The sequence below is a fragment of the Microcaecilia unicolor genome, chromosome 1, assembly GCF_901765095.1.
Source record: "Microcaecilia unicolor chromosome 1, aMicUni1.1, whole genome shotgun sequence".
NCBI classification, from domain to species: domain Eukaryota; kingdom Metazoa; phylum Chordata; class Amphibia; order Gymnophiona; family Siphonopidae; genus Microcaecilia; species Microcaecilia unicolor.
Window position 1 is genome coordinate 680,385,218 of NC_044031.1, and position 26,473 is coordinate 680,411,690.

At 41.3% G+C, this 26,473-nt stretch overlaps 1 protein-coding gene across 3 annotated transcripts in view; it reads left to right on the forward strand.

The window, feature by feature from the left end:
* Window positions 1-26,473, forward strand: part of GRAMD2A (GRAM domain containing 2A) — a 141,683-nt gene that overhangs the window by 12,232 nt on the left and 102,978 nt on the right. For 2 of the 3 annotated variants that reach the window (XM_030187796.1, XM_030187804.1), the window contains exon 2: window positions 2,564-2,668. The exons of the other annotated variant lie outside the window; for it this stretch is intronic. The gene's annotated coding sequence lies outside the window, so the exon portion shown is untranslated. The remainder of the gene's footprint in view (window positions 1-2,563; window positions 2,669-26,473) is intronic. 3 annotated transcript variants of the gene reach the window in all.

Below are 26,473 nucleotides of genomic sequence, written 5' to 3' on the forward strand. Positions count from 1 at the left end.
GCAGTAGAAAATATTTTCTGCCGCGTGGTTCCTACCCGACGGTAGACGGCAGTGTGCGTGTGTTGCATGCCTACCACCTGGTTAGCACGTGAGACCTTACCACTAAGTCAATTGGGTGGTGGTAAAGTCTCGGTCCAGAAATGGACGTGCGTTGGTTTTTATTTTGCCGCACATCCATTTTCCCACCCCTTAAAAAAAAGACCCTTTTTCCAGGACGCAGTAAAAACTGACCCAGCACATGCACAAAAGATGCGCTTGCCCTACCGCAGGCCACTTGCCACGGCTTAGTAAAAGGGCCCCTTAGTAAAATAAACCCTACTGAGAACAATGGGACTTGCATTATTTAATTAGCATTAAACCCCATGAACACTTGTTAGGACCTCCATTACTACCTGAAATTAAATATGACCAAAACCGAGCTTCTCATTTTCCCCCCCAAACCCACATACCCACTCCCCCCGTTTTCTATTTCTGTTGATGGCTCTCTCATTCTCCCTGTCTCCTCAGCTCGAAACCTTGGGGTTATCTTTGACTCTTCTCTCTCCTTCTCTGCTCATATCCAGCAGATCGCCAAGACCTGTCGTTTTTTTTCTTTACAACATCCGTAAAATCCGCCCCTTTCTTTCTGAGCACTCTACCAAAACCCTCATCCACACCCTTGTCGCCTCTCGTTTGGACTACTGCAATCTGCTTCTTGCTGGCCTCCCACTTAGTCACCTCTCCCCTCTCCAGTCGGTTCAAAACTCTACTGCCCATCTTGTCTTCCGCCAGGGTTGCTTTACTCATACTACCCCTCTCCTCAAGTTGCTTCACTGGCTCCCTATCCGTTTTCACATCCTGTTCAAACTTCTTCTACTAACCTATAAATGTACTCACTCTGCTGCTCCCCAGTATCTTTCCACACTCGTCCTTCCCTACACCCCTTCCCGTGCACTCCGTTCCCTGGATAAATCCTTCTTATCTGTTCCCTTCTCCGCTACTGCCAACTCCAGACTTCGCTCCTTCTGTCTCACTGCGCCCTATGCCTGGAATAGACTTCCTGAGCCCCTACATCTTGCCCCATCCTTGACCATCTTTAAATCTAGATTGAAAGCCCACCTCTTTAACATTGCTTTTGACTCGTAACCACTTCCACTTGCCTCCACCTACCCTCCTCTCCTCTTTCCTCCACACATTAATTGATTTGCTTGCTTTATTTTTTGTCTACTAGATTGTAAGCTCTTTGAGCAGGGACTGTCTTTCCTCTATGTTTGTGCAGCGCTGCGTACGCTTTGTAGCGCTATAGAAATGCTAAATAGTAGTAAATAGTAGTAGTAGTACTTGTGTTAATGAGTTAAGTTGGTACTGTAAATTGTGGAGAATGAAGCAACTTGCCCGAGGTCACAAGGAGCATCAGTAACATTTGAACACTGGCAGTTTTGTAGCTCACTGCTCTAAACCCTAGACCACTCCTCCACTAAAAATAGCTGAGCCGTGTGCTTTGAAGCAGTCTTTTCAGGCACAACATTATGGACTTCTTTGACAAAGCTGCGCTAGCGATTTGTGCGTGGCAAATGAGAGGAATTCTATTAATTCCTATGGGCTTCCTCTCATTTGCTGCACAGGAATCACTAGTGTGGCTTTGTAAAAGAAGCCCTAAATTAGTATATGCTCAATTGTACGTGGTCAGTAGGGGTTTGTTACCGCTGGCTTATTTTGTTTTATCTATTTTTTTAATATCTATTTTGTTGTAATTTTGTTTATTCTTTTGTTTTGATATTGGTCTGTATGTTTTAAATTATGCTTATGTATGTTTTAGTTGGAATCCGCCTAGGAGATATAAATATAAATGATAACATGCATGTAAGTTTGACGTTTGTAGATGCTTTTTAAGATGTTAAATTGTTTCTTTATGTGTTTGGCCTGCATTTGGTTTTGAAAGTTGCTTTAATCAATGTGTGCTCATTAACACTTTTATACACAATAAGAAATATAAAACAAAACCTATTAATTTGTAGAGCATATGTGAAAACAGACCCAGAGCAACCTCCTATATACCTTCTAGGAATATCTGATTGCATAGGGTCAAAGAAAGCAAAGGGGCAGACGGTCTGCAAACTCCAAGATGGAAAATCAACAAAGCAGATTGTGATGAAAAAATGTAAACGTTATTTTATCTGTTTTATAGCCCCTGAAGCAGCCCTGCTGGGCGAAACATGGCCTGTGTCGGGCTGTACTGTATATAATTTTTAATGTATCTATTAATAAATTACATTTATTCATCATGATCTGCTTTGTTGATTTTCTATCTGATTGCATATACAGCTTTAGGAAGATTACTCTCTACAGGCAGGTTTCTTTTCTCTGATTGATAGATGGATTTAATGCTGTCAGATGTGGTTTGTTGAAAGCACAGCTTATGATATTTGGGAACAGGAGAGGATTTGTGTTTGCTATCCACAGAAACAACCCTGTGCTGCCCTTTTTTGTGTCCGCTTGGCACTGAAATAAAATCCTCAACACATGTAAAACTGGGTTTAGAAGGTTATGTATAGGTCACTGTTTTTTTTAATGTTTTAAACAGTTTGAGTGTCTGCTGGCCTTTCTAAAATGTTATGTACTATGACAATGGAAGACGGGGGCAAGTTTGAAGAGGCAACAAGATGGAATGAGATCAAAGCTTATCCAGGTAAAGAAATCAGCAGCCATCATATCATGACCTTCTTGTTTGTTTATTTCTCTGCAAGACTGATATTTTGAGTCACTTAATCAAAGTTTATGGCTCCTTATGTTTGTGTTTCATTAAGATGCTTGTGCAGTCATGATTGAACCTGGGCAGTGCTCTGATTAAAGATCTCCAGCATAACATTAGGTGCTGCAGGAAGTGGTATTGGAGGCTAGAAAAGGGATCTGTTCTTCCCTTTTGAGCTAGTACTATGCTAGATGCTTGGCATCCTCTTGGGTACTGCTGTAAACTACTATCACACCTGATTATTTCTATAGCACTACAAGACCCTTCAGTTTAGTCACCCGTCTGTTTATCCCAAGGAGGTTGATTAACAAGAGACAGCAGGAAAGTGCTTGGCTCATTATCTGTGCTGAACCCAGTAGGCAGGGCTTCTCACCCTATCAATTACATTGGTGTGGGTGTGCCAATATGGCGACTGCTGCATTAGAGAGAATGAAAACTTCCTTAGGTGGACCGGCTTCAGCTTTTTGAGATCACGCCATCTCCTATAATCAAACCTCCTTGGTTTACCTCAGTGACTTTGTACTATCCATCATGCCCTGTCTATATTTCAACTGCGCTTGCCCCCTATTAAGATGTTTCATTTTATTGTATGAACAGTGTTAGCTAAGTGCTATTCCATAAAGAGCACTCAGCCTGAAGAACCCTTTATAGAATAGTACTGATGCATGAATTGTTCCCAGCACTACCTTTTTGGAACCATTTACTGAAATCAGGTCCTATATGCATAAATACCAAACATCCAGCTTCAAGCTATTGTGGGAATACGTAGCCTCATGGTTAGTACAGTGGCCTGAGACCCTGTTTCAATAATACTGTCAGGGACGCCCAAATTGCGAAATGTAGGTCGACCTTAGAGATGGTCGCCCCCCCCCCCAATTTTCGGCGATAATGGAAACCGAGGACGCCCATCTCAGAAATGACCAAATCCAAGCCATTTGGTCGTGGGAGGAGCCAGCATTCGTAGTGCACTGGTCCCCCTGACATGCCAGGACATGAACCGGGCACCCTAGTGGGCACTGCAGTGGACTTCATAAATTGCTCCCAGGTGCATAGCTCCCTTACTTTGTGTGCTGAGCCCCCCAAACCCACTCCCCACAACTGTACACCACTACCATAGTCCTAAGGGGTGAAGGGGAGCACCTACATGTGGGTACAGTGGGTTTCTGGTGGGTTTTGAAGGGCTCACATTTACCACCACAAGTGTAACAGGTAGGGGGGGATGGGCCTGGGTCTGCCTGCCTGAAGTGCACTGCACCCACTAAAACTGCTCCAGGGACCTGCATACTGCTGTCTTGGAGCTGGGTATGACATTTGAGGCTAGCAAAAAATATTTACAATGTTTTTTTGGTTTTTTTTAGGGTGGGAGGGGGTTGGTGACCACTGGAGGGAGTAAGGGGAGGTTATCCCCGATTCCCTCCGGTGGTCATCTGGTCAGTTTGGGCACCTTTTTGAGGCTTGATCATAACAAAAAATGGACCAAGTAAAGTCGCCCAAGTGCTCGTCAGGGGCACCCTTTTTTCCATTATGGGTCGAGGACGCCCATGTGTTAGGCATGCTCCAGTCCCGCCTTCGCTACGCTTCCGACACGCCCCTGTGAACTTTGGTCATCCCCGCGACGGAAAGCAGTTGAGGACGCCCAAAATCGGCTTTCGATTATGCCGATTTGGGCGACCCTGGGAGGACGCCCATCTCCCGATTTGTGTAGAAAGATGGGTGCCCTTCTCTTTCAAAAATAAGCCTGATAATGTGTACATCTAAGAGCACTATAGAAATGATTAGTAATAGTAGTAGTATATCATCCATAGTATGTATTTTACAGCTGGGCACACACAAGGGTAGAGCATGGGTGAGACTCTAATTTACACATGTAACATACATAACAGAGAAATGACGGCAGATAAAGACCTGAACGGTCCATCCAGTCTGCCCAACAGTCACACTCATTATCAAGTCATGATTAAATCAACACTGAATGTGATATAAAATACTTGGTCTCTTTTTGGCATTTCTGGGACAAGTTGTGCATGTTTCTCCAGCATCTAGGTATGAGTATTTACACAAACTCTACGGCTGCTGTGGCTTGCACCTAACAGCACACTGCCATATATACCTAGTTATGCTAGTATCCTATAAAGGATAATAAAAACATAAAAATAGCCATACTGGGTCAGAAAATGGTCCATCTAGCCCAGTATCCTGCTTTCAACCGTGGCCAATCCAGGTCAAAAGTTCCTGGCAGAAACCCAAATAGTAGCTACATTCCATGCTACCAATCGCAAGGCATGCAGTGGCTTTCCCATGTCTATCTCAATAGCAGACTATGGACTTTTACTGCAGGAATTTGGCCAAAGCTTTTTAAAACCCAGATACGCTAACTGCTGTTACGACATTTTCTGGCTACAAATTCCAGAGCTTAACTTATTCATCGCGTGGAAAAATATTTCCCCCTATTTGTTTTAAAAGTATTACTATGTAACTTCATTGAGTGTCCCCTAGTCTTTGTACTTTTTGTAAGAGTAAAAAGTCAATTCACTTTTACCCATTCTACATTACTCAGTTTTTGTAGGATCATATCTCCCCTCAGCTGTCTCTTTTCTAAGCTAAAGAGCCTGAACCTTTTTAGCCTTTCTTCATATGAGAGAAGTTCCATCCCCTTTTTTTAATTTTGGTTGCTCTTCTTTGAACCTTTTGTAATTCTGCTATATCTTTTTTTGAGATACAGCAACCAGAATTGAACGCAGTACTCATGGTAAGGTCACACCATGGAGTGATAGAGGCATTATAGTATTCTTGGTCTTATTTACCATCCCTTTCCTAATAATTCCTAGCATCCTGTTTGCTTTTTTGGCCGCCGCCACACACTGGGCAGAATATTTCAGTGTATTCTCTACAATGATACCTAAATCTTTTTCTTGGGTGCTGATTCCCAACTTGGTCCCTAGCATCAAGTAACAGTGATTTGGATTATTCTTCCCAATGTACATCACTTTGCATTTGTCCACATTAAATTTCATCTGCCATTTGGATGCCCAGTCATCCAATTTTTTTTAAAGTCTTTCTGCAATATTTCACAGTCTGCACATGTGTTTTAACAACTTTGAATAGTTTTGTGTCATCTGCAAATTTAATCTCCTCAGTTGTCATTCCGATTTCCAGGTTATTTATAAGTATGTTAAATAACACCGGTGCCAGTACAGATCCCTGCGGCACTCTACTGTTTGCCCTCCTCCATTGAGAAAAGTGGCCATTTAACCCTACCCTCTTTCTATCCATAAACCAATTCCTAATCCACAACAGAACATTGCCTCCTGTCCCATGGGCTTTTAATTTTCTCAGGAGTCTCTTTCTGAAAATGTAGATACTGCATCAATCGGCTCGCCTTTATCCAAATGTTTGTTCATGCATTCAGTGAAATTAAGCATTTTCATGAGGGGAGGATTCTCAGGTTTTGCAGGGCATTGAGTAATTGTATATTTGATTGCTGTGTTTTTTTTGTAATGTTTTAGGTGTTATTTTACGAATGTTGTATTGTACTCTGCTTAGGTGTTTGCATAGGCGGATTATAAATGTATTAAATAAATTGGTGAGGCACTTGACTAAATCCATGTTGACTCTGTCCCGTTAAACCATGCTTGTGTATGTGTTCAGTGATTTTATTCTTTATAATAGTTTCCACTATTTTGCCCGGCACTGATGTCAGGCTTACTGGTCCGTAATTTTTCAGATTACCCCAGATCCCTTTTTCAAAATAGGCATTACATTGACTATCCTCCAATCTTCAGGTACTACAGACGATTTTAACGACAGGTTACAAATGACTAACAGCAGATTAGCAATTTCATGTTTGAGTTCTTTCACTACCCCAGGTTGCATGCCATCCGGTCCAGGTGATTTACTACTCTTTAATTTGTCGATTTGGCTCAATATGTCTTCCAGGTAAACTGAGATTTCTTTCAGTTCCTCCACATTGTCACCCTTGAAAACCATTTCTGGTGAAGGTAGATCTCTTACATCTTCTGTAAAGAATGAAACAAAGAATTAATTCAGTCACTCTGCTATGGCCTTGTCCTCCCTGTGTGCCCCTTCATTATTTAACGGTCCCACGGATTCCCTCGCAGGTTTTCTGTATCTGATGTACCTGAAAATGTTGTTACTGTGAGTTTTTGCCTCTGCAACAAGTTTCTCTTCATATTCTTTTAGCTTTCTTTATTAATGCTTTGCATTTAACTTGTCAGTGTATATGTTGCTTCTTATTTTCTTCTTTTGGGCCTTTTTTCCATTCTTTGAAGGATGTTCTTTTGGTGCTAATAGCCTCTTTCACTTCACCTTTTAACCATGCCTTCTGTCGTTTCCTCTTCTTTCCAGCTTTGTGAATATGTAGAATTTGTCTGGTCTGGACTTCCAAGAAGGTATTTTTAAACAGCATCCATGCCTGATTGCAAATCTTGACCTTTGCAGCTGATCCTTTTTTAGCTTCTTTTTAACCATTTTCCTTATTTTATCATAGTCGCACTTTTGAAAATTAATTGCTGCTACAATAGATTTCCTGTGTGACTTTACTCAGATATTAGCTCAAATTTACATAGTAACATACTAGATGGTCCATCCAGTCTGTCCAACAAGATAAACTCATAGCATTAGGTATGACTGTAGAAGTCAGCCCGGAACTGTTCTTGTTCTAAAACTTCTGAAGTTGTTTTTGAAGTCCCACTCCAGCCCATCCAAATCCATCCAGCCACAATTGGGACACAGACCATAGAAGTCTGCCTAGTACTGTCTTTGCTTCCCAATTACTGATGTTGCCATCTAATCACTGCTCAGCGTCTATGGATCCATTCCTTCTAAACAGGATTCCTGTGTGTTTTTCCCATGCATTTTTGAATTCCATTACTATTTTCATCTTCACCACTTCCCATAGGAGAACATTCCAGGTTTCTACCATCCTCTTCATGAAAAAGTACTTCCTGACATTATTCCTGAATTGCCCCCCCCCCCCCCCCCCCCGCAACCTCGATTCATATCCTCTAGTTCTACCACCTTCCTGTCTCTGGAAAAAATTGTTGTAGAGTAATACCTTTCAAATATTTGAATGTCTGTATCATGTCACTCCTGCTTCTCCTTTCCTCCAGGGTATATATGTTCAGATCATCAAGTATCTCCTCATGTGTCTTGTGACACAAACCTCATTCCACTTTCTTCGCTTTTCTCTAAATCGCTTCAAGTCTGCTTACATCCTTAAGCTATGGCCTCCAGAACTGAACACAATACTCCAAGTAGGGTCTCACCAACGACTTGTGCAGAAGCATCAACGCATCCTTTCTTCTGCTGATACCTGTCTCCTAGTATCCTTCTGGCCATGGCCACCACCTTGTTGTATTTTCATCACCTTGAGATCCTCAGACACCATCACCCCAAGGTCCCTTTCCTGAGCTGAGCTTATCAAATCTCTCTCCTCCTATCTGGTACATCTCATTTGGATTTCTGTACCTCAGTGATAATGTTATGATCCCTGTTTCCCAGCGGACCCAACACAGTTACCTCTCATACTATGCCATGCATTCCACTAAGGACTATCAATAGAAATCAAACAAAATAAAACATGGAAAAGAAAATAAGATGATACCTTTTTTATTGGACATAACTTAATACATTTCTTGATTAGCTTTCGAAGGTTGCCCTTCTTTGTCAGATCGGAAATAAGCAAATGTGCTAGCTGACAGTGTATATAAGTGAAAACATTCAAGCATTACTATGACAGTCTGACAGGGTGGGAGGATGGGGGTGGGTAGGAGGTATGCATGGGGACATCAAAGCATATCATTGATATTGATACTGTACCAGTGACTTCACCGTGAGAATCCTGAAAGGTAACTTTAAAACCATAGAAGAACGTAAGACCTTTGAAGTCAGAATGATTGAATATTTTAACACCCAACAGAAAGGACTTAACAAGGATCTGGGGTTCCTAGCCCATTATAAACCATAAAGCTGTATTTCTCTGTTGATCACCCTCCCCTCACCTATCCACACCTATCCTGTTAGAATATCAATGATATGCTTTGATGTCCCCATGCATACCTCCTACCCACCCCCATCCTCCCACCCTGTCAGACTGTCATAGTAATGCTTGAATGTTTTCACTTATATACACTGTCAGCTAGCACATTTGCTTATTTCCGATCTGACGAAGAAGGGCAACCTTCGAAAGCTAATCAAGAAATGTATTAAGTTATGTCCAATAAAAAAGGTATCATCTTATTTTCTTTTCCATGTTTTATTTTGTTTGATTTCTATTGATAACCTTAAGAGTGGACTAACACGGCTACCACACTCCTCCACTAAGGACTAGAACTGAAATAGTTCCCCCTCTTGTTGGTTCCTGGACCAGTTGCTCCAAGAAGCAGTCATTTATTATGTTTAGGAATTTTACCTGTGTAGCATTCCCTAAAGTTTATCCAGTCAATAGTGGGGTAATTGAAATCACCCATTGTTACACTGTTGCCCAATTTGCCAACTTTCCTAATTTCTGTAAACATTTTTTCATCTCTCTGTTTGTTCTGTCCCGGCGGACGGTAGTACAGCCTATGAGTATACTCCTTCTCTTTACACATGGAATTTCTTTTCTTTATTTTGTATATTTTATTTTTCTCTTTTCAACTATCCACAGTTGTATATTGTACCCTGCTTAGATACCATCATTTTTGGTCCCTTAGTATATCAAATTGATAAATGATGGTGATGATCATGATATCCATAAGGATTTCATGCTGTTACGTTTCATGTAGAATGTTTATTTTGTTTGACTCAATTCCTTCTTTAATATACAGTGCAACCACTCTCCAATTTGATCCACTCTATCATTGTGATATAATTTGTACCCTGATAATAGTGTCCTGCTTCCACCAGGTCTCTTGAGATTATTATAGCTATCTCTTCATTGAGGGGCGCTTTTACAAAAAGTGACCTGCGGTAGTGTGGTCACATGTGTTGGACGCGTGCTGGAATATTTCTCCAACACGTCTGGGGGGAAAAAGGGGGTTTTATGGGGGCCGGAAAAGGGACATGCGGCAAAATTAAAACCAGCATGCATCTGTTTATAGCCTGAGCCCTTAATGCCACCCATTGACTTAGCGGTAAGAGCTTTTTTTCACTACCCACGCAATAACTGTCCAGCACGTGCCAACTGCCGATTTCTACTGGGAATGCCCTCGCAGTAGAAAATAGAAAATTATTTTCTACTATGGGCTTTTGGCGCACGCCAAACTCGGAATTACCACTTGGTGCACATGCTATCTGGGCGGTAATGCCAATTTCATGTGTGCTGCACGTGCATAGGCCCTTAAGCACCTTTGTAAAAAGGCCCTTAGTGTTATTATTATTTATTGCATTTGTATCCCACATTTTCCCACCTATTTGCAGGCTCAATGTGGCTTACAGAGTTTTGTTATGACATAGTCATTCTAGGTTATCATATACAATTGGTAATGTACAAGGTTTAAGTAAGGGAAGAGAGAAGGAGGATGTTATGCAGGATAGTATAGAAGGTGGACTATAATACTGGCTGAGTTGGTGAGGTAGTTTTGTAAGACTATGGGTTATCTTTGTAGGCCTTGTTGAAGATATATGTCTTCAGAGATTTGCGAAAGTTACTTATTTCGTCAATAGTTTTCAGGGCTGTAGGTAGTGCATTCCACAACTGCGTGCTCATGTAAGAGAAGGTGGTGGTATGTATCAGCTTGTATTTCAGCCCTTTACAGCTGGGGTAGTGCAGATTGCGAAATTTGAAGGCTGATCTTATGGCATTTCTGGGAGGCAGGTCCACAAGGTTTAGCATGTAGATTGGGGTGTCTCCGTGAATGATTTTGTGTACAATTGTGCAGATCTTGAATGCAATGCGTTCCTTGAGTGGGAGCCAGTGAAGTTTCTCTCTTAGGGGTTTTGCACTTTCATATTTCGTTTTTCCAAATATGAGTCTGGCTGCGGTATTCTGGGCTGTTTGGAGTTTTTTTGATAGTTTGTTCTTTGCAGCCAGCGTATAGTGCGTTACAGTAGTCCAGATAACTTATTACCATTGACTACTAGGGTACGGAAGATGTATCTCGGGAAGAAAGGTTTTACTCTTTTGAGTTTCCAAATGGAGTGGAACATCTTTTTCGTTGTATTCTTCACGTGGGCATCGAGTGTGAGGTTTCGATCAATGGTAACTCCAAGGATTTTCAGATTTTGTAAGATGGGTAGTTTGTGTTGTGAAGTGAGTACAAGGCATTGTGTTTTTTCTGTGTTGAGTTTTAGCTGGAAGGCATCCGCCCAGGAGTGCATGATTTGGAGGCTTTGGTTGATCTCGTTGGTGATTTCGTTTAGATCATGTTTGAACGGGATGTAAATCGTGACATCATCTGCATATATGTAGGGGTTGAGGTTTTGGTTGGCTAGAAGTTTGGCTAGAGGTATCATCATTAGATTGAAGAGAGTTGGTGAGAGGGGGGATCCTTGGGGAACTCCACATTCAGGTATCCATGGGGGTGATATGTCCGCGTTCGTTGTTACTTGGTATGATCTTGTGGTCAGGAATCCTTTGAGCCATGTGAGAACTGTAGCTCCTACTCTGAAGTATTCTAGTATATGTAATAGTATTCCATAATTAACCATGTCGAAGGCGCTGGACATGTCAAATTGTAGGAGGAGTATGTTGTTACCAGTTGCAATTGCTTGTTTGAATGAGTTCATTGCAGACACTAGTACAGTTTCGGTGCTGTGATTTGACCGAAATCCTGATTGAGACTCATGCAGAATTGAGTGTTTATTTAGGAATTCAGTAAGTTGTTTCGTCACTATGCCCTCCATGAGTTTGGTTATGAGCGGAATAGATGCTACTGGGCGATAATTGGTTATGTCCATTGTGCTTTTTTTAGCATCTTTTGGCAGCGGAGTGAGTAGGATGTTTTTCTCTGTCCGTGGGACAGTTATGTACTCTCCCATCTTATTTTTTAAGCTTCTAACATTTGTATATAGACACTTCAAATTGTGTGTTTTCCTTGCATTTACAAGCTGCTTAGAAGTTGACAGGGATAATGTGCATCCTTTATTCTGCTCTCTCCTTAAACACTCCTGTCACTTTCACCATTGTTGAAACCTCTCTATTGGGATTCCCTAAATGTCCTGTTTCAATAGTATCCTTCAAGGATACTCCACAATGAACCATGTGCCCCTGGGCAACTATTGGCTTCTCCCCCCCCCCCCCCCCCCCCCAATTTTATTTTAAAAGCTGATCTATCTCGTTTTTAAATGTTAGTGCCAGCAACCTGGTTCCGTCCTGATTAAGGTTGAGTCCATCCTTTTGGAATAAGCTTATCCTTTCCTCTAGTTGCCTAAATCTAGGTCCCCTGTTATAGAATTACCCTCCACATGTTCTTTTAAGATTTATTAAAATCAACACAAGCCATGTTTAGGGAGGACTAGGGTTCAGGTTCGAAAGGGAGCCTCAGAGAGGCTGGATCTGAGTACGATAAGAAAGGGACCATGATTGCCAGAAGTCCTGTAGGTATTATAGAATTCAAATTCAATTCCATTCAATTATTGTATACCACTAATATCCCCTTTCCAGGGTTCAGTGCAGTTTACTTTCTAGGTGAGACAAAAGCAAATAGTGTTAGTGTGAGGTATGAGAAACATTAGAGACCATAGAGTTAATGCACGAGACTAAAAACAAGGATGATGGATGACACTAGGCGGTAGAAGTCATGATGGATGAAGCAGTCTTTGGGAAGAGAGGTTTTTTAGCCTCTTCCTGAAGTTGAGGTGTATCTACATGAGGTGGGAATGTTTGAGGCACTGGAAAGAATATTCATATTGCTGTGTAATAAATACTTTATGTAGTTTTAATATACAAGTCGGCTAATGACCATTTTGTTTAACAGTGATGTGCTCAGTGGCATACATTTATTTCACTTTATTATAAATCTGTTGCAAAATGGATTTCATGCATCTTTTAGGGATGTATAGTCATTTGAAATAACTTAGGAGACATCATTGGCCTTTTTCTATGTCATTTTCTAAATGGAATGGTAAAACCAAATAGTTTGGGTTTTTCATTATGATATCATCAGTAGTATGTACCAGTGGCGATCCTAGGGGGGCTGACACCCGGGGCAGATCGCTGATGCGCCCCGCCCCCCCGGGTGCAGCGCGGACCCCACTCCCAGGTGCACGCCGCTGGGGGGGTGCCACACACGCCTGTCCTCCGTTGTTCCATGCTTCTTCTCTGCCCCGGAACAGGAAGTAACCTGTTCCGGGGCAGAGAAGAAGCATGGAACAACGGAGGACAGGCGCGCGCGGCACCCCCTCAGCGGTGTGCACCCGGGGCGGACCGCACCTACTGCCCCCCCCTAGGAACGCCACTGGTATGTACTAATCTTACTGCACATTATTTCTACACAGTGCACAGTATTTGAGTAGTGCATGCTGTTTAAAGAACTGTGTGCACTAATAATGCAGAGTATACCCAAAATGAAACTTCGTAAAAGGAAACAAACAAAATGGAAATGAAACATTTTCCAATACACAGCCCCAGTATATATTAGATATGTTCATGTTCTATTACATTTATATGCTGCCTTACCAAAGACAAAGATAGGGGATTAGTCCGTTGGCTCCTGGCTGAGTGAAGTCCAATAAAATATTAAAGAGAAAAAATAAGCCTTAAAATAAAAATTGAGGGGAAAAGTGTGTTCATAATAAGAACCGCAGGTACTCATTTATCTACCAGTTTTGTGCTATGTGCTATGTACAACCACATGGCGGTCCCCAGGTCCATCCCAGAGTTGGGTCTTTCAATTCTTGAGTCAGCCTGATTTACTTGACTGAGTTGATCCAGTCCAGGGTTTACCCTATTCTATACAGCGATTTGTATTTCTGATTTCCCAATTCTATTTCCTAAGAAGAGCAAGCACATAGGATCTTGAAGGAAAGAATAATAGATGGCATGGATGGGCAGACTGGGTAAGCCACATAGAGGGGCATAATCGAAAGGCACGCCCAAGTTTTGCTGAGGACATCCTCGCAAAACGTCCTGGCGAAGGGGCGGGGAAACCCGTATTATCGAAACAAGATGGGCATTCATCTTTTGTTTCGATAATAAGGTTGGGGACGCCCAAAAATTGAAATTTTGTTCGTTCTTAGAGATGGCCGTCTCTAGACTTGGTCGTTTCTGATTTTCGGCGATAATGGAAACCAAGGACGCCCATCTCGGAAACAACCAAATGCAAGCCCTTTGATCGTGGGAGGAGCCAGCATTCGTAGTGCACTGGTCCCCCTTACATGCCAGGACACCAACCGGGCACCCTAGGGGGCACTGCAGTGGACTTCATAAATTGCTTCCAGGTACATAGCTCCCTTCCCTTGTGTGCTGAGCTCCCCAAACCCCCTCAAAACCCACTACCCACCACTGTACACCACTACCTTAGCCCTTACGGGTGAAGGGGGGTACCTAGATGTGGGTACAGTGGGTTTCTAGTGGGTTTTGGAGGGCTCACATTTACCACCACAAGTGTAACAGGTGGTGGGGGGGGATGGGCCTGGGTCCGCCTGCCTGAAGTGCACTGCACCCACTAAAACTGCTCCAGGGACCTGCATACTGCTGCAATGGACCCGAGTATGACATTTGAGGCTGGTATAGAGGCTGGCATGAAATATTTTTAAAGATTTTTTTTTTTGAGGGGGTTAGTGGCCACTGGGGGAGTAAGGGGAGGCCATCCCCGATTCCCTCCGGTGGTCATCTGGTCAGTTCGGGCACCTTTTTGTGCCTTGGTTGTAAGAAAAATCTGAAACAGGTAAAGTCGTCCAAATGCTTGTCAGGGACGCCCTTTTTTTTCCATTATAGGTCAAGGATGCCCATGTGTTAGGCACGCCCAAGTCCCGCCTTCGCTATGCCTCCGACATGCCCCTGTGAACTTTGGTCGTCCCCGCGACGGAAAGCAGTTGAGGACGCCCAAAATCGGCTTTCGGTTATGTCAATTTGGGCAACCCTGTGAGTAGGACGCCCATCTTCCGATTTGTGTCAAAAGATGGGCGTCTTTCTCTTTTGAAAATAAGCCTGATAGTCTTTATCTGCCTTCATTTTTCTGTTTGTATGTTGCCTTTCTTCTTATCCTATTTTTCCCTTGCTTTTTACTTCCTGTGCATACTTTGACATTCGTTTGTTTATTAAGTACTTATTATACCACTTTTAATGTTAATATAGAAAAGCTAAATTGGAAAACGATTGCAATGTCATATAGGAAAGACTAGGAGAGACATACGAGGAGCAGATAATAGGGTTCCTCAGCAGAGGATCTGGGCAAGAATTCTTTTCTAGGTATTTGTATCCCGCTAATATCAATCAAGAGTCTAAGCGGGTTACATAGATTCAAAACATATACTGGAAAGTTAGGAAGGCTTACAAAATGAATCATTCAAATGTTTACTAAAAAGATAAGTTTTCAGTCCCTTACAAAATTGAAGATAACTAGAAATCACACAGATTTGTGTAGGTTTAGTATTCTATTTTATTCAGGGTATTTATAAGTGTCTTATGTGGGTATTGGCCAGAACCCACAACTTCATGCGGCCAGAACATGTCCAATGAGGGCCATATAGTCAATGCTAGTGTTGGACATAATCCAGCAATGAATATCCAATGATAATTTAGCTAGAGATGGTCAAGGTTTAAAAAAGACACTGACCTCTGCTGGCTGAATAATGACTTGTATTTGTTTTAGAAAAAAATGTTTAAAGAAAATCTAAGAGCTGCTTTTACAAAGCTACGCTAGCAATTCCTGCGTGGTAAATATGAGGAAGCCCGTTCATTTCCTATGGGCTTCCTCTCATTTGCTGCGTGGGAATTGCTAGCACGGCTTTGTAAAAAATACTCTAGATAAAATAGTTTTAATTATTAAAGCACAATAATTGGTTCTTAGTAGCTTTTTTGTTTTTAAAGTTATCTCATGTTTACTCATAAACCTCTAAATTGATCCATTCTGTCTGCCACAAATTACAAAACCTCATTCCAGCACGGATCATGTAGCAACTTGAAAGGCCTGAGAGAACACTTCACTTGGGTGCTTTACTCAGCTGAGGTGTGTGGGAAGTAAATCCAGGCAAGACCAACTGGCAGGAATTTGGGAGCATTAATAGCATTTAAGCAGCATTTGAGAAAAGCAAATACTTCAGCAAATGTGATTTAAACATGACAGTAGATGGTTTGACTCGGATAATTGCCATTTTTAATGCAGTTACAACTATATTCTGATTTGTTTTTCTTTTTTTTTTTTTTTTTAAGAAAAATGGCTATATTGGTAATCACATAGAGGGTGGGGAGGGAGAGAGAGAAGAGATCGAGGTTCATGTTGGCTAACACAGCATTTTATGTTTAAATCATATTTATTGACAGCAACACAAATTGTACAAAAGTGCAACTCTTAACACATACCAATAGGTCATCATGTTAGCTAATGTCACCATACAGTTTTTACAATTTCTACCCTCCTCCCACCCCCTCCCCATTAACATAGCATTTTATAACTACCAAGTTTGTGGCTGCCTATAGAGAGGTCCACAGAACAAAGTTGGCAGGGAAGCATCCATCATAATAAAGGGATTATCAAAGCAGTTGTATGTTGACTCACAGTACACTATGTGCAAAGATGGAGGCAGAATTTTGGCTTGTTCTACTTTGTTTTTTTTTTTGTTTGTTTTTCTTTAGGGTGGGGGGTGCATCCCATTCCTGATGGTGTTTGGAACCTGTAGCACTAATTTCAATTATAAAGCAACATAGCACAGAAAATGGCGGCAGATAAAGACCTGCATAGTTCATCCAGTCTGTTCAACAAGGTACATAAGTAATGCCACACTGGGAAAAGACCAAGGTCCATCGAGCCCAGCATCCTGTCCACGACAGCGGCCAATCTAGGCCAAGGGCACCTGGCAAGCTTCCCAAATGTACAAACATTCTATACATGTTATTCCCGGAATTGTGGATTTTTCCAAAGTCCATTTAGTAGCGGTTTATGGACTTGACCTTTAGGAAACCGTCTAACCCCTTTTTAAACTCTGCCAAGCTAACCGCCTTCACCACGTTCTCCGGCAACAAATTCCAGAGTTTAATTACACGTTGGGTGAAGAAAACTTTTCTCCGATTTGTTTTAAATTTACTACACTGTAGTTTCATCGCATGCCCCCTAGTCCTAGTATTTTTGGAAAGCGTGAACAGATTCTTCACATCCACCTGTTCCACTCCACTCATTATTTTAAATATCTCTATCATGTCTCCCCTCAGCCGTCTCTTCTCCAAGCTGAAAAGCCCTAGCCTCCTTAGTCTTTATTCATAGGGAAGTCATCCCATCCCCGCTATTAGTCGTCCTTCGCTGCACCTTTTCTAATTCCACTATATCTTTCTTGAGATGCGGCGACCAGAATTGAACACAATACTCAAGGTGCGGTCACACCATGGAGCGATATAACGGTATTATAACATCCTCACACCTGTTTTCCATATCTTTCCTAATAATACCCAACATTCTATTCACTTTCCGAGCTGCAGCAGCACATTGAGCATCGATGACTACACCCAGATCCCTTTCTTGGTCTGTAACTCCTAACATGGAACCTTGCATGACGTAGCTGTAATTCGGGTTCTTTTTTTCCCACATGCATCACCTTGCACTTGCTCACATTAAACGTCATCTGCCATTTACCCGACTAGTTTCCCAGTCTCGTAAGGTCCTTCTGTAATTTTTCACAATCCTGTCGCGAGTTAACGACTTTGAATAACTTTGTGTCATCAGCAAATTTAATTACCTCGCTAGTTACTCCCATCTCTAAATCATTTATAAATATATTAAAAAGCAGCGGTCCTAGCACATACCCCTGAGGAACCCCACTTCTCCATTGTGAATACTGCCCATTTAACCCCACTCTCTGTTTCCTATCCTTCAACCAGTTTTTAATCCACAATAGGCTTTTCCTCCTATCCCATGACCCTCCAATTTCCTCTGTCGCCTTTCATGAGGTACCTTGTGAAATGCCTTTCGAAAATCCAGATACACAATATCAACTGGCTCCCCTTTGTCCACATGTTTGTTTACTTCTTCAAAGAATTAAAGTAAATTGGTCAGGCAAGATTTCCCCACACAAAAGCCGTGCTGACTCGGTCCCAGTAATCCATGTCCTCGGATGTGCTCTGTAATTTTGTTTTTAATAATAGCCTCTACCATTTTCCCCGGCACCGACGTCAGACTCACCGGTCTGTAATTTCCCGGATCTCCCCTGGAACCTTTTTAAAAAATGGGCGTTACATTGGCCACCCTCCAATCTTCCGGTACCACGCTCGATTTTAAGGATAAATTGCATATCACTAGCAGTAGCTCCGCAAGCTCATTTTTCAGTTCTATCAGTACTCTAGGATGAATACCAACCGGTCCAGGAGATTTGCTACTCTTCAGTTTGCTGAATTGCCCCATTACGTCCTCCAGGTTTACCGTGAAGTCAGTAAGTTTCTCCGACTTGTCCGCTTGAAATACCATTTCTGACACGGGTATCCCACCCAAATCTTCCTCGGTGAAGACCGAAGCAAAGAATTCATTCAATCTCTCCGCTACGTATTTGTCTTCCTTGATCACCCCTTTTACCCCTCGGTCATCCAGCGACCCAACCGATTCTTTTGCCGGCTTCCTGCTTTTAATATACCGAAAAAAAATTTTTACTATGCTTTTTTGCCTCTAATGCTATCTTTTTTTCGTAATCCCTCTTGGCCTTTTTTTTCTGCGTCTTGCATTTGCTTTGACACTCCTTATGCTGCTGCTTGTTATTTTCAGACGGTTCCTTCTTCCATTTTCTGAAGGCATTTCTTTTAGCCCTAATAGCTTCCTTCACCTCACTTTTCAACCAGGCCGGCTGTCTTTTGGAGTTCCGTCTTTCTTTTCTAATTTCTAAAGGTAGAAAAAGCCATACCCACCACTCCATGCAGGTTGCATTCCTTCATGATTAAATACTGGCATCACAAACAGGCAATTTACCACCATACCAACCACCTCTAGGCAGATATGTATGATGCAGTGTTGAAAGTCAGTACTATAACAGCATGCCAATACCTCGAAGAATGGTTTTATTATTATGAGTCCTGCTTAGTCACATTCATTATCAATAAATCAACAATGCAACAACCTTAATTTGAGAGTATAATCACAGAGTATAAATATCCATGGTGCATCTGGGTGGATATTCATAGTGGAATTAGAAAAGGTACAGAGAAGGGCGATGAAAATGATAAAGGGGATGGGATGACTTCCCTATGGGGAAAGGCTAAAGCAGCTAGGGCTCTTCAGCTTGGAGAAGAGAGGGCTGAGGGAAGATATGATAGCGGTTTTTAAAATAGTGAGTTCAGTGGAACAGGTAGATGTGAATCGCTTGTTTAATCTTTCCAAAAATACTAGGACTAGGGGGCACACAAAGAAGCTACTAAGTAGTAAATTAACAAATCGGAGAAGACATTTCTTCATTCATGAGTAATTAAATTCTGGAATTCGTTGAACAGAGAATGTGGTAAAAGCAGTTAAGCTTAGCAGGGTTTAAAAAAGTTTTGGATAATTTCCTAGAAGAAAAGTCCATAAGTCATTATTAAGATAGACTTAGGAAAATCCACTGTTATTTCTAGGATAAGCAGCATAACATCTGTTTTGGTATCTTGCTAGGTACTTGTGATCTGGATTGGCCACTGTTGGAAACACTTCGGTCTGTCTCAGTATGGCAATGCTTATGTTCTTGTGCTTGGAGTGGAGGAGTAGCCTAGTGGTTAGTGCAGCTGACCTTGATCCTGGGGAATTGGGTTCAATTCCCACTACAGCTGCTTGTGACTCTGAGCAAGTCACTAACTCTCCATTGCCCCAGGGTATAAATAAGTACCTGTATACACTATATAAACCACTTTAAATGTTGTTGGAAAAAAAAAAAAAAACACAGAAAGGTATATCAAGTCCCATTTCCTTTCCCTTTCTTAAATTTACTGCAGGACATTCACTGTACTGAGGAAGGGCAATAAGAGCCCACCATAGAGATTTTTTTCTTTAATACATGAATTGATGACAGTTGTGTTTTAAAAGGCTTTGTTCCATAAAGGCTGTTTCAGGTTTATTCCTAACAATCAAAGAAGTCCTTACTGTACACAATCCAGGATGTGTCTATATTTAAACAAACCCTGCCTATTACCTTGGTGTAATTCAAGGGCTCTTCACTTGAATAGGGGTTTTTAAACACTTTAAAATAAATGTGGCTTTTGATTATCTGTACTGTATTTGTGAGTTTGTTGTAACAACTCACTAAGGGTTCTGATGTAATGTGTATGGAAACATTGATCTGTTGCTAAGTTCCATATCTCCAAGTTCATTAGTATGCCATTTTTGCCTATGCATTGTAATACCGCTATCTCCAGTTTTATCTTTTAGTTTCACCCTGCCTTTAAGGGACTTTACATTTGTCCCATGCATTACTGGATTCAGTTACTGTTTATTCTTCAATGAATCAAGGATTCCAAAAGGGTATAGTAAAAAAAATGTCAGATCAACACAGCCATGTTTTGGCATATGTGCCTGCATGTCCAATGCAAGGTATTCAATGTATATACATAACAAGCATACAATATCTAGCATGAACCAGTGCTTGTATGAGAGAACTAGCAGCGTTTCGTGGACCAGAGAAGCACATATTTTACAAAAGAGATTTTGATGTCAGATATGTGCCCACTTGTGTTAGAGACCCACAGAAGCTTGGTTTTACTTGCGTTCCAAGTTTGTTGATTTTAGCCCATTCTTGAATTGATGTTAGATAGGTAGTCAGTTTATTCAGGGCTGTGGGTAAGTCAGGGTCAATGGGTTTGAGTAGCTGCACATCATCCAAATAGATGTAGAACTGAGTGTCCATTGACTGAATCAGCTTGGCTAATGGTTTGAGGTAGATATTGAATATAGTAGGTGACAGTATCGATCCTTGTGATACCCCACAGGTCAGTACTCATGGTGGCGATGAGGTGCTGTCGAACACTATGGACTGTTGCCTGTCTGATAGATAGGATCTGAACCAGTTGTGCTAGCATAATATCATGATCCACAGTGTCAAAAGCTGCTGAGAAATCTAGCAGTACTAACACTGAGGCAAATCCCCTGTCTCGGTTTCTGTGAAGATTGTCTAGGACTATTTCTGTTCCATAACCAGGTCTGAATCCAGATTGACATGGATCTAGCCAGTTTCTCTCTTCTAGTCAATCATTGAGTTGACCAGACTGTTTGTAATACAAGTTTTCCTAAAAATGAGATGTTGGATACTGGCTGGTAATTTTCAAGTTTGTCCTGGTCAAGTTGTTCTTCTTTAGCAAAGGATGCACCACTGTCCTTGTTAATGCTGTTGGTAGTTGCCCATTAGAAAGAGGGGTACACGGTTTTTGTGGCATCTTCTATGAGGCCCCTGCTTGCCTGCTGCAGTATCTTTGATGAGCAGGGGTCGAGGGAGCAGGTAGTTGGTCGAAGGTTTCTTAGGATTTTGTCAAGGCCCTCCTCTGTTATTGGGTTAAGAGTCCCATATGCCTGTCAGGAGGGGGCAAGTTTGTGTGCTCTAGGTTAGCTGATTGGAGACTGGGTGGGTTTGCCTGTAAATCCTAGTGGAGACTTTTAATTTTGTTGGCAAAGTATGCCGCAACATCACTGCAGTTTATTTGTGACTGTGCAGGCTGATTCTGTTGTGGAGGTTGCAGAAGGCTGTTTACTATGCTGGTGTTTGATTGAATTGGCAGCCTGTTCAATGCATTTTTACACCATCTCCTTTATAGTTTCTGTCCTTCGCGCTTAAGTGTCCAAAGTTCAAGAGAAAACAAAGATGAGCGTTTCTTGAATGGGGCATAAGACCTTTTTTAGTGGTACCTTTTTCTCTAAGGTCTTAGCTAAATGTGTATTCCAAATATCAACTTGTTCTGACACTGTAGTTGTCTTTCCATCCACATGTGGATAGTCCATGGCCTCTAGGAAGTTCTCGGCAGTCAGTCAGTTTTTTTTTCTTGTCTCTGATCTCCTTCCAAACTCTGGGAGGTGCCATTTGTTTCAGGTGGTCACTTAGGGGAAAATAGAAAATGGTCCGTCCATGATAGGGGTGTTATCTCAATACTGCTAACCCGGTATTCTGGGATATCATCCCCAGTATGTGACCCTCTTCATGGGATGCTGAATTTCCTGTGTGAATCCTAGTGCTATCATCATTTCCAGGAAGACAGCTATGGTGGTATCTGGGGTGTCAATATATAGATTGCAATCTCCCATTATCACCATCCTAGGGTAATTCAGGGTCACTTGTATAATCAGATCAAGGAGTTCTTGTGCAGATAATGTGTTACGGGGTGGTCAGTATTCCATGAGCAGCCAGATTGGTTTCTCCTCTTCTAGCTGGATTTAAAGAGATTCTGATTCATTTAGCTGTCTATCGAGAGAGACATTAAGGAGCCTCTGCTTACCCTGGTATTGATAGCATGAAATATTGCTGCTGTTTGGGTTTCTGCCAGGTACTTGTGACCTGGATTGGCCACTGTTGGAAACAGGATACTGTGCTAGATGGACCATTGATCTGCCCGGCATGTCTAATCTTATGTTCATCAATCTACTCTCATTTGGTGGAGCATTCCAGATTTTTGCCACCTGATGAGCAAAGGTTAATGAAAACATCATTTTATACCTCACCCTATTCAGGTTAGAAAGCTGGAAATGTAAATGTCTTGACACCTAATTCCACTAGGATAAGATCAACTTAATAAATCAGATATTGTGGGGCATTTGCATATGTTATATTAAAAACTAATATGCATAATTTGAACATTGTACATGTTTCCGTATGAGAGAGCTATATAATTCTATAAGGGGCATAAATGGTGTTAATGTTAATAAGGTAGAATACCATGTTATGCATGTAAAAGACTTCATATAGAATACCGATTAATGGAAAATTACATGCCATGATTTCACAATGTGTGATTTGCTGGTGGGCATGTGCATGGGTGACCACAATTGTACACATGTACCTGTGTGCTCCATTATAGAATTCTATCATCTACAAGAGTAAGTTTTTTTTTTTTTTTGTTTTTTTTTTTTTTTGTTTTGTATCGTCTAGGTGTGGGCATTTACACCATTTGTATGGTTGGTGTCTATATGTAAAATGTAAAGAGAATCCGCATAAATTAAGCCTGTATGATAAGGGCAACAAAGATGCCTATGTTCCTTTTATAAAACAGGCACCTAGAACAAGCCCCAACAGAATGCAAATTCACATGCACAAATTATATACCTGCTGCACAAAATGGTGAGAATTAGTGCATCTACTTGCTTATTTTATAAAATGTGTGTGCATCTCAATTCTGACTTTGCTTAGCTCAAATTATGGGCCAGAGAAAACCTATGAGCTGAATCCATATAAGAACACTCCATAAGTACATAAGCACTGCCACGCTGGGAAAAGACCAAAGGTCCATCAAGCCCAGCACTCTGTCTCTGACAGCAGCCAATCCAGGCCCCAAGAACCTGGCAAAAACCCAGAATTTAATAACGATCAATGGACTTTTCCTTCAGGAATCTGTCCAGACCCCCTTTAAACTCAGCAAGGCCAGCTGCCGTCACTACCTTCTCCGGCAATGAGTTCCAGAGTCTAACCACACGCTGAGTAAAGAAAAACTTTCTCCAATTTGTTTTAAACCTACCACATTCTAATTTCATCTTGTGCCCTCTAGTTCTATTATAGTTAGAAAGCATAAACAAACGCTTCACATCTGTCCGCTCTACCCCACTCATTATTTTGTAGACCTCTATCATATCACCCCTCAGCCGCCTTTTCTCCAGGCTAAAGAGTCCTAGCCGTCTTAACCTCTCCTCATAAGGTAGTCGTCCCATCCCTTTTATCATTTTCGTCGCCCTTCTCTGCACCTTCTCCAATTCCTTTATATCTTTTTTGAGATGAGGCAACCAGAACTGAACACAATACTCCAGGTGCGGTGCACCATGGAGCAATATAACGGCATTATAACATCCTCATGCTTGTTTTCCATCCCTTTTCTAATAATACTCAACATTCTGTTCACCTTCTTAGCCACCGCAGCACATTGAGCGGAAGATTTCAACGTTCTATCCACGATGACTCCCAGATCCCTTTCTCGGTCCGTAACTCCTAAAGCGGAACCTTGCATGACATAGCCGTAATTCGGGTTCCTCCTTCCCACGTGCATCACTTTGCACTTGTCAATGTTGAACTTCATCTGCCATTTGGATGCCCAATCCCCCATCTTTTCAGTGTGTGCACCTATACAGTGGACATGTATACAGTTGTACAATTTCATAAAAGGTCCATTCTACATTTGAAATTGACTTTATATGCTGACAAACCTTTATAAAATTACCCCTATTAGTATGTAGACTACAAGAAAATGTTTAAAAAAAACTAAAGTAATTCAATTTATTTGGCATGAATCTTGGGTAGATTTTGACAGTATCTTCCCTGCATTCTTAAAAAAAATAAAATCAGTTTGACAAACCTATGAAACTTCAGAGTCAACAAACTTGCTCACAAACTTCTTTGTAGAAGCTCATATATCTAAAGGAATGTCTCTTGCTTTTATTGCATAAATAGATTTTTAGATTTGATATTACTACTACTCATTTCTCTAGTGCTACTAGACATATGTAGTGCTATACACTTTATATGCAAGTACTTTCTGTGTCCCTAGAGGGCTCACAATCTTAAGTTTTGGTACCTGGGGCAATGGAGGGTTAAGTGACTTGCCCAAGGTCACAAGGAGCTGCAGTGGGAATCAAACCCAGTTTTGTAGGATCAAAGTCTACTGCACTAACCACTAGGCTGCTCCTCCACTCCCTACAGCCAGGACCTGCACTTCGCATTATTCTCCTTCAGTGCATGATTTCCCCAAATCTGCACAGATTGAGCAGAAACAGTAATCATCATCCTGAAAGATGTAATTGACCAAGTCAGCAACTAAAGAGCAGCAATTCACCTGGACCAGGTGATATACATCCCATAATACTGGAATATCTCAAACATGAATTTGCAGATCTACTGTTTGTAATCAATAACCTATCATTAATATCATCTACAATACCTGAACATAAGAATAGCCATATTGAGTCAGACCAATGGTCCATCTAGCCCAGTATCCTTTTTCCAACACTGACCAATTCAGGTCAGTAGCAGCATTCCATGGTACCAATCCCAGGACAAGCAGTGGCTTCCCCATGTCTCTCAATAGCAGATTTTGGATTTTTCCTCCAGGAACTTGTCCAACCCTTTTTAAAACCCAGATACAGCTAACCACTGTTACTACATCGCCCAGCAAAGGGAGTTCCAGAGCTTAACTGTTCGTTGAGTGAAAAAATATTGCCTCCTATTTGTTTTAAAAGTGTTTCCATATAAGAGTGGCCAATGTAATGCTAATTTTTTAAAGGGTTCCAGACTGGTGAGCCTGATGTCAGTGCTGGGCAAAATTATAAAGAACAAAATTATAGAACACAGACATGGTTTAATAGAATAGTTAACATGGATTTAGCCAGGGGAAATTTTGCTTTGCCAATCTGCTACATCTTTTTGTAGATGTGAATAAACATGTGGGTAAAGGTGAGCCAGTTGATGTAGTGTATCTGAATTTTCAGAAACCCTTTGACAGTCTCTCATGAGACTCCTGAGGAAATTAAAAAGCCATGAGATAGGAGGCAATGTGCTGTTATGCATTGGAGATTGGTTAAAAGATAGAAAACAGAAAATAGGGTTAAATGGACAGTTCTGTTATTGGAGGAAGATGAATAGTGGAGTGTCCCAGGGATCTGATTTTTATTGAACTGTATGTGTAAATGATCTGGAAATAGGAGCAATTAGAAAAGTGATCAAATGATTGTGAGAAATTGCAGGAGGATCTCAAAAGTCTGGGCATTCAAATGGCAGACGAAATATAATGTGGACAAGTACAAAGTAGTGCACATAGGGAAGAATAACCCACATTTTAGCTACACCACTCAGGAAAAAGATCTAGGTGACATCGGGGACAATACGTTGAAATCTTCCATTCAGGGGTCCTTTTTTTTTTTTTTACAAAGGTGCAGAAAAAGGTGGCCGTAGCATGCCTTTGTCCAGCATGCTAAGGCCACTTTCTACTGCAACAGTATAATGGCCAATTTCACATTTTTTAAAAATTAATGGCCACGCGCTGCTCTCTCCACCTCCCCCTCATGAATTTAACCAGAGATTTACACTTTTTGTATCGTTATAAAATATTAGCCCAAGTCCTGCAGAAATCACACATAGTTTGAAAGCCTGACGTTATACCTGTTGAAGAGCGGATGTAATTGTGCATACATATTTTAAGAAAATTTGAATATAAATCATGAGTGCCCAACCTCCGCTCCTGTGCACACCTGCTGTACAAGCACACGCCGGCTTCCACCATCTATACTTTTAAATGTAACCCAGTTTTATGAGAGCCTATGTATGCACCAAAATGGTTTTTAGCTGTTATTTACAGTATGGGCCTGATAAGATCAAATCCATGCTTATTTGAACTTTAATGATTGGTAGCATTAAAACTGTAATAAGCCATAATTAACTTACTGGCTTGATAAACAATCATAACTCACCAAAATAAGAAGAAAAACAAACAAATAGCTTAATTTCCCTGGAACAAAT